This window comes from Engraulis encrasicolus, chromosome 12 (assembly GCF_034702125.1).
Source record: "Engraulis encrasicolus isolate BLACKSEA-1 chromosome 12, IST_EnEncr_1.0, whole genome shotgun sequence".
Classification (NCBI taxonomy): Eukaryota; Metazoa; Chordata; class Actinopteri; order Clupeiformes; family Engraulidae; genus Engraulis; species Engraulis encrasicolus.
In genome coordinates, this window is record NC_085868.1 from 10,073,629 (window position 1) to 10,080,059 (window position 6,431).

Sequence of the window (6,431 nt, forward strand, 5' to 3'; positions counted from 1 at the left end):
CAAAATAGAATCATCTGAATGATCTTTCTTGGACATACATTTTGAAGTGACCCTTCGAATTAAAAAGGTTCCTCAGCTGCTCTTGAGGAAAAACATCAATGTGCTTGGCCACTCTGGTTTTTAAATGGTATTCTGAACTAATCAAGGATTGTTCAAATTGGTTGAAAATAGACCGTCTCTGGTTAAATTAGTTCTACACCAAGCCTTTAGGTGGCAGTAAAACTAATTGGCACAATGCGAATTCCACACACAAGCCACAAAGAAGCCATCAACTGCGGCCAACAACACCTTCCTAATTGAACAGAACCACGCGCTGTCTGTGTGGTTTACAAGTTTCTTGGCGATATGGGGGGAAAGTTCCTCACATACCAACGGAAAATGGGCTTCATATACATGTAAGTACATTTTACTCAACTGTGGTTTAAAGTCTCAGTACTCAAGAGCGATTGAATAGCTCCTCTGAACACAGATCCGCCATTGCTAAGTTATGGCACAGCCGCTTTACATAGCTGGTAGCTCAAGTCCCCTCAATGTGACTACACTAGTTGCTGCTGTACGCTAGTAAATTCTGACGACTTGCGAGCATCGTAATGACAAAATGCTGTGGTGAAACAGTGAATATGTTAAGTATACTTGTTGATGGTAAATTGTTTGACATTGCTCGTTCTCAGTTGCCTTTCCCCTGCCTAAAGATAGACAAAGGCTACCGTTAGCATGCTATTGCGTTAGCTCATCAACTAGATGCTGGGCACTGCTCATTTTTCACGTCTGCCCGGCATTTCGCTGATGAACTAACGCTTAGACGCCTTGCCAATGTATTTTACAGCGGCAAAAATGCATCTAGGCGACGTTGGAAAGACTGGTGTGCCGTCTGGGTATGTTGGTTTTCAGTGCTGGGCAGTAGCGAAGCGACTAGTTTAATTACATTCTCTAGTAGCTTGGTCGTAGCATCACTACTATGTATCGAGTAGCTAACATCCCTGTAGTTAAGCTATTTTTCCTCAAGTAGCGACGTAGTCTACAAAAGCTACAATTTGTCCCCCATCGATTTTACTCAATGATTTTTGTTTTACTTTCTCTATCCTGAAACCTAGGCAGTCACACAGGGGTTCCAAGACCCACCTGCGTAAAATCAAGTCAAAGGTGGGATATAATTTAGTTCCATGCTACTTTGAAACGGTGGTAGATGGACACTCCCAACTGAGATCGCTTTCGGACGTGCAGTCTTAAGTGTTTCTATCACTCCCGGACGTGTAGTCCCACCCGATTATATTTCACGTATTATCATACACTGCCACATACAAGCAATTTAGGGTTAGGGTTAGGTTTAGGGTCAAGGTTAGGGTTAGGGTTAGAAACAAAAAACTAACATCAAAAAGATAACTAGCTCCGTTATATGGCGGTGGGACCGATTATAGTCTGGCTAGTGGGAGCGAGCCGACAGGGGAGCGTCAATCAGGGAATCCTTTGAAACACCTTGCCCTTTCACCAAACCGACCGATTCTTCCTTGTGCGTTCTATATTATGAAAGCTAACCGTGAGTAGTTCTGGCGGCAGCTCTCAGTAACGCGAGCCCAATGTATCAGCGCGAGCTCAATGTCGACCAGAGTGGTCAAGTTGAGCACGCCACCCCGAAATCAATGTGAAATACCCTGCCATTTGCAACAGTAGGCAACCTGTCCTTAAAAAGTATGGGTCCTCAAAACAGCACTTGTTGCACAAATAAGTGTAGATGGCCTCTTCAAGAAATTGAAATTATGTATGGTCACTTTTTCTTATTGTTTCACGTGGAGGTCTACTGACCTTGTCTAAATAATGTAGGCTAGTTTATGTCCATGTATTATATTAGGACCCAAGGTTAATGGGTTATTCTATTTACCATGTTTTCACAGGCTGCTGTCTCATAATATGGCGAAGACGAGTCACCTGAAGGCCTAACTCGCCATAGAAGACTGAAAGAATGTAAGATTAACTTCTTTGTGACCAATATGACTTGCTCATTGATACATTTGCTATGTCAATATGAGGTGCATGGCAAAGTATTTAATTTATTTGTCTCGCTTCTAGGAGCTGTAGAAACAACAGGGTGTTCTTTTTCAGGGTATTCTTTTTTATAGAACTGGACAGGTCATTTATTCGATGCTGTGTCCTGCAATCCTGTGTGCTGTGCTACAGACGCGTGTGGAGGTCAACCCAAAATGGACACAGTCTCACCACAGAAGAGTGAAAGAGGGTAAGCTTAACCTATAGCCTACGTCAGGGTCGGGGAACGTTTCTCATTCGAAGGGCCGCTTCAAATTCATCCGAGGGGCCGTAAAAGTCCTCCAAGGGCCGTACTATGAACACAAACCAGGATTTTCCCTTTCACTTTAGGCCTATATTGAAGGCAGCCACATTTAAACAAACACCACCTTCTTCAGGTTCCCTGAATATAACTTAATTATATTGCAAATGTATTTTCTAAGATTCCTTTACAAAATATGTCATATTTCATGTGAAGCTGAATAGCATTAAAATTATATCGGGGGGCCAGATAAAACTGCCTCAAGGGTCGCAAACGGCCCTAGAGACATAGGTTCCCCACCCCTGGCCTACATTGTCAATATGACTTGTGCTACTTTATCGATAAGTAATCAATGCTGTGCATTGCTATGTTTTGATTTATTTTCTTACATCCTACAGATCCTGGCAGGGAGACGGTAGTGTCCTGCAGAATGGTGATGGGCCAATCTTACAAGAGACCACAGAAAACTGATATAGTGTAAGATTATCCCTGTTGGGCTCAATAGGTCTTGCTTATTGACATATTTGCTATGTCAATATGAGGTGCATGGCAAAGTATTTATTTATTTGTCTCGCTTCTAGGAACTATAGAAACAACAATGCCTGCTGCAGTATAATGAGGACACCCTGAGCAGAGAGCTCCAATAGACCCAGGTCCAGTGTCTTGGCAGGGTGAAATGGCACTGATATGGGTATGTACTAATGTCAGTTAAAATGAATGAATTAATTAATTCTCATATCTGAATAATGTGAACACTGGATTTAACACACACACACACACACACACACACACACACACACACACACACACACACACACACACACACACACACACACACACACACACACACACACCCTAGGCCTAGATGATTTGGACCCAAGGTTACTTTTACCACAGCTCTGGCACATCAATTTTCATTTGTTTAATAACTGGTCAGGTAATTTATTCATTCCCCTTGTTTTTTTTGTTTTTTTTTGTAGTGTCCTGCAGGATGCTGTGTCCTGCAATCCTGTGTGCTGTGCTACAGACGCGTGTGGAGGTCAACCCAAAATGGGCACAGTCTCACCACAGAAGAGTGAAAGAGGGTAAGCTTAACCCTGTGAAACCTGAACCATGAAAGCAATGAGAGAAAATTCTAATTTTTTGGAATTTGCTTCAATATTGGTCCCTTATAAGAAATGTAAAAAAAAAATTCAAAATTTTGTTAAGGTCGCTGAGATATTTAATGCATCATATATGATGCATCAGGCTTTTAATGAATGAAAATTCCAATTTCATGACCATTGAAAAATGACTTTTAATGCATTTACAACTTTTTTTTAATTTAAAAAAGTTGTCAGACAATTTAATTTGAGGATTATCTTTAAATATTTAGTGAGATCCTGCCATTTTTTTAAGCCTATCCTTGTTTTAGCAGGACCATATTTTACATTTCCCACAGCCTGGTTGGGTAATTTTTTAAAATCTATGTAAAAACATAACTGATCGAATGCTTAACAACCTATTTATGAGTGTAATATAGATCATTATTCATTTTTGATGTGTAATTTGAATATATGTGTCCATTACTACAATTGGACCATTTCTCCATTCACTTCAATGCATTTTTTACGAGATCATAATTTCAACATTTTGCATTACATTTTCAAAATTGCAAGTAAAACCTGTTTCTTAAGGCAATATCTTTGTCTTGAAGTAAAACAACTTGTGTGTTTTGTTAAACGATCGTCGTGGTGTGCTTTGTAAGTTTCCCTATGGAGCAAATGCATTGATGGCTGACTTCCTGCCACCGCCGGATGGTGCTTATATGTCTCATCAGTTTTAGCACGATCTCTCTGCAACACGGTGTAAAAATATAAACTCTTCCTTGCTTAATTGCACAAAGCAAGTGTTCAAATTAAAGGATGTAGAGTTATATTTCGGAAATTTGTACACAAACCTTATGCAATTTGACGAAATCTCAGCGTTGGTCAGGGAAACCGCTTCTACCCCATTTTCCTGTTTTTCGCCGAGCTGTGGTCAACTTGTTGTCGACCGCTGCTCTCTTGTGGCGGTTTCCGCGTACTGCAGGACGTTTGGAAATGACACGCAGGATGTTTTTCAGATCGATTTTTTTTTGTGTCAGCGTGGAGAGGGCTTTGAATTTGATGAGACATATATGATGCATCCGGCGCGATAGGGTTAACCATAGCCTACGTCAGTGGAGGGGAACCTTTCTCATTCGAAGGGCCAATTCAAATTCATCCGAGGGGCCGTAAAAGTTCTCCAAGGGCCGTACTATGAACACAAACCAGGATTTTCCCCTTCACTTTAGACCTATATTGAAGGCAGCCACATTTAAACAAACACCACCTTCTTCAGCTTCCCTGAATATAACTTAATTGTATTGCAAATGTATTTTCTAAGGTTCCTTTACAAAATATGTCATATTTTATGTGAAGCTGAATAACATTAAAATTATATCGGGGACCAGATAAAACGGCCTCAAGGGTCGCAAACGGCCCTCAAGACATAGGTTCCCCACCCCTGGCCTACATTGGCAATATGACTTGTGCTACTTTATAGATAAGTTCTCAATGCTGTGCATCGCTATGTTTTGATTTATTTTCTTACATCCTACATATCCTGGCAGGGAGACATAGTGCATGAGACCATAGAAGACTGAAATAGGAGATTATCCCTGTTGGGCTCAATATGACTTGCTTATTGATATATTTGCTATGTCAATATGAGGTGCATGGTGAAGTATTAATTTATTTGTTGTTTCTACAGCTCCCAGAAGTGAGACTGAGTGCCTGTTGCAGTATGACGAGGACGCAGTGACCAGAGACCTTCAGTAGACCCTGCTGGCATGATTGACGGCTGAAGAACATGAAATCAACAGCAATGTTTATAATGTTGTACATACCTGTATAGTCTGTATTAAAAGGCAGTACCTGTAGTATTTTTCCTCTTACTTTCATATTTACCACATATTTACTATGAATTGACAACTTTTACTAAAATCCATTTTTGTATGTGCCCTGACTAAAACTATTCTTAAACCTAACCTGTCAGAGATGTAACAACAACCTGCTCTTAGCAATGTGGCAGCAGTCTACTTGGATGCAGCGGGGAACATAGAACCCTTTTTTGAAAAAGCATTGTATGTTTCTGAGTTTTATGAATTGTGCCCTTCCCAAACATCATGCATAGGCTAAGCGTATCTATGACACGCTGATTTGAACTCACTATCGCGTGTGTCCAATACGCATTTTCATTAAGTCGTGCTCCACAACGCCCTGTGACAGGTTAGGTTTAGGCACAATTTAGGTAGAAATTCGCCTAATCTCGCTGTTCTTGGCAAAAGTAAAGCAGCAGAAACATTACTTCACTGACAGGTTAGGTTTAGGGGTGGTTTTGGTTAGGGCACAGCAAAACATATTTGCGTTTAGTAACAGAAATGTGCTGTGACAAAACAAAATCGCCGACACGGCGGGAAAACTGCGCAAACCTCGTCACTAGTCAAAAGTGCATGAAAGCGCTTTACCGTTGCGTTGAGGAGCACGCTTTGAATTCAAAATGCGTCGCACCATGCACTAGCGTGCGATACGTACGCTAAAGCATGATGACAGCCTGCCCAAACTTAACCTGTCGGTAATGAAATGTTTCCTAGTTGTACATTTGTGACCTGAGTGCTGTGTACATCACTGCATATAGAGTATATTGTTTGCAGGGTATGTGTGTAGTTGCATGGTTCTTGTCAAAGTGTGTGTACATTGTTTGGTGTGATATTAAAAGCGTTTTTTTTTAAATCATTTCATTCATTTTCATTTTATCAATAAATTCACATCATGCATGCTAAAGCCCCATCACAGTGCAGCCTATAATGATGTGAATATACAAAGTAAAATCAACCTAGGTATATTAGTAATAATAATTTTTGCATAATTATACGGACCTACTGTATACGGTCTGCATAAATTAATCCAACGTGACCAATAGAAGGTCGTAGCTGCTAACCAATAGCGCAGCTCTTTTACTTTGAGTCACGTGTCGTTTTCGTCCAATAAGAGCAAGGCTAGTCCGCGTTCCGGGCTGGCTGTCATTGCCTTTCATGTGGTAATCGTTGGGCCATTAACACCCTGCTGTGAGACCTGTTCGCGGC

At 40.8% G+C, this 6,431-nt stretch overlaps 1 long non-coding RNA gene across 2 annotated transcripts; it reads left to right on the forward strand.

The window, feature by feature from the left end:
• Window positions 1-314: 314 nt before the first annotated feature.
• LOC134460055 (uncharacterized) lies at window positions 315-5,225 on the forward strand. Of its 2 annotated transcripts, XR_010036963.1 has the most exons (4): window positions 315-395; window positions 1,893-1,962; window positions 3,265-3,369; window positions 5,057-5,225. It is a non-coding gene; the product is annotated as an uncharacterized LOC134460055 (long non-coding RNA). The 2 variants fall into 2 exon arrangements; XR_010036964.1 differs by lacking the exons at window positions 315-395; window positions 1,893-1,962 and adding an exon at window positions 2,885-2,975.
• The last annotated feature ends 1,206 nt before the right edge of the window (window positions 5,226-6,431 follow it).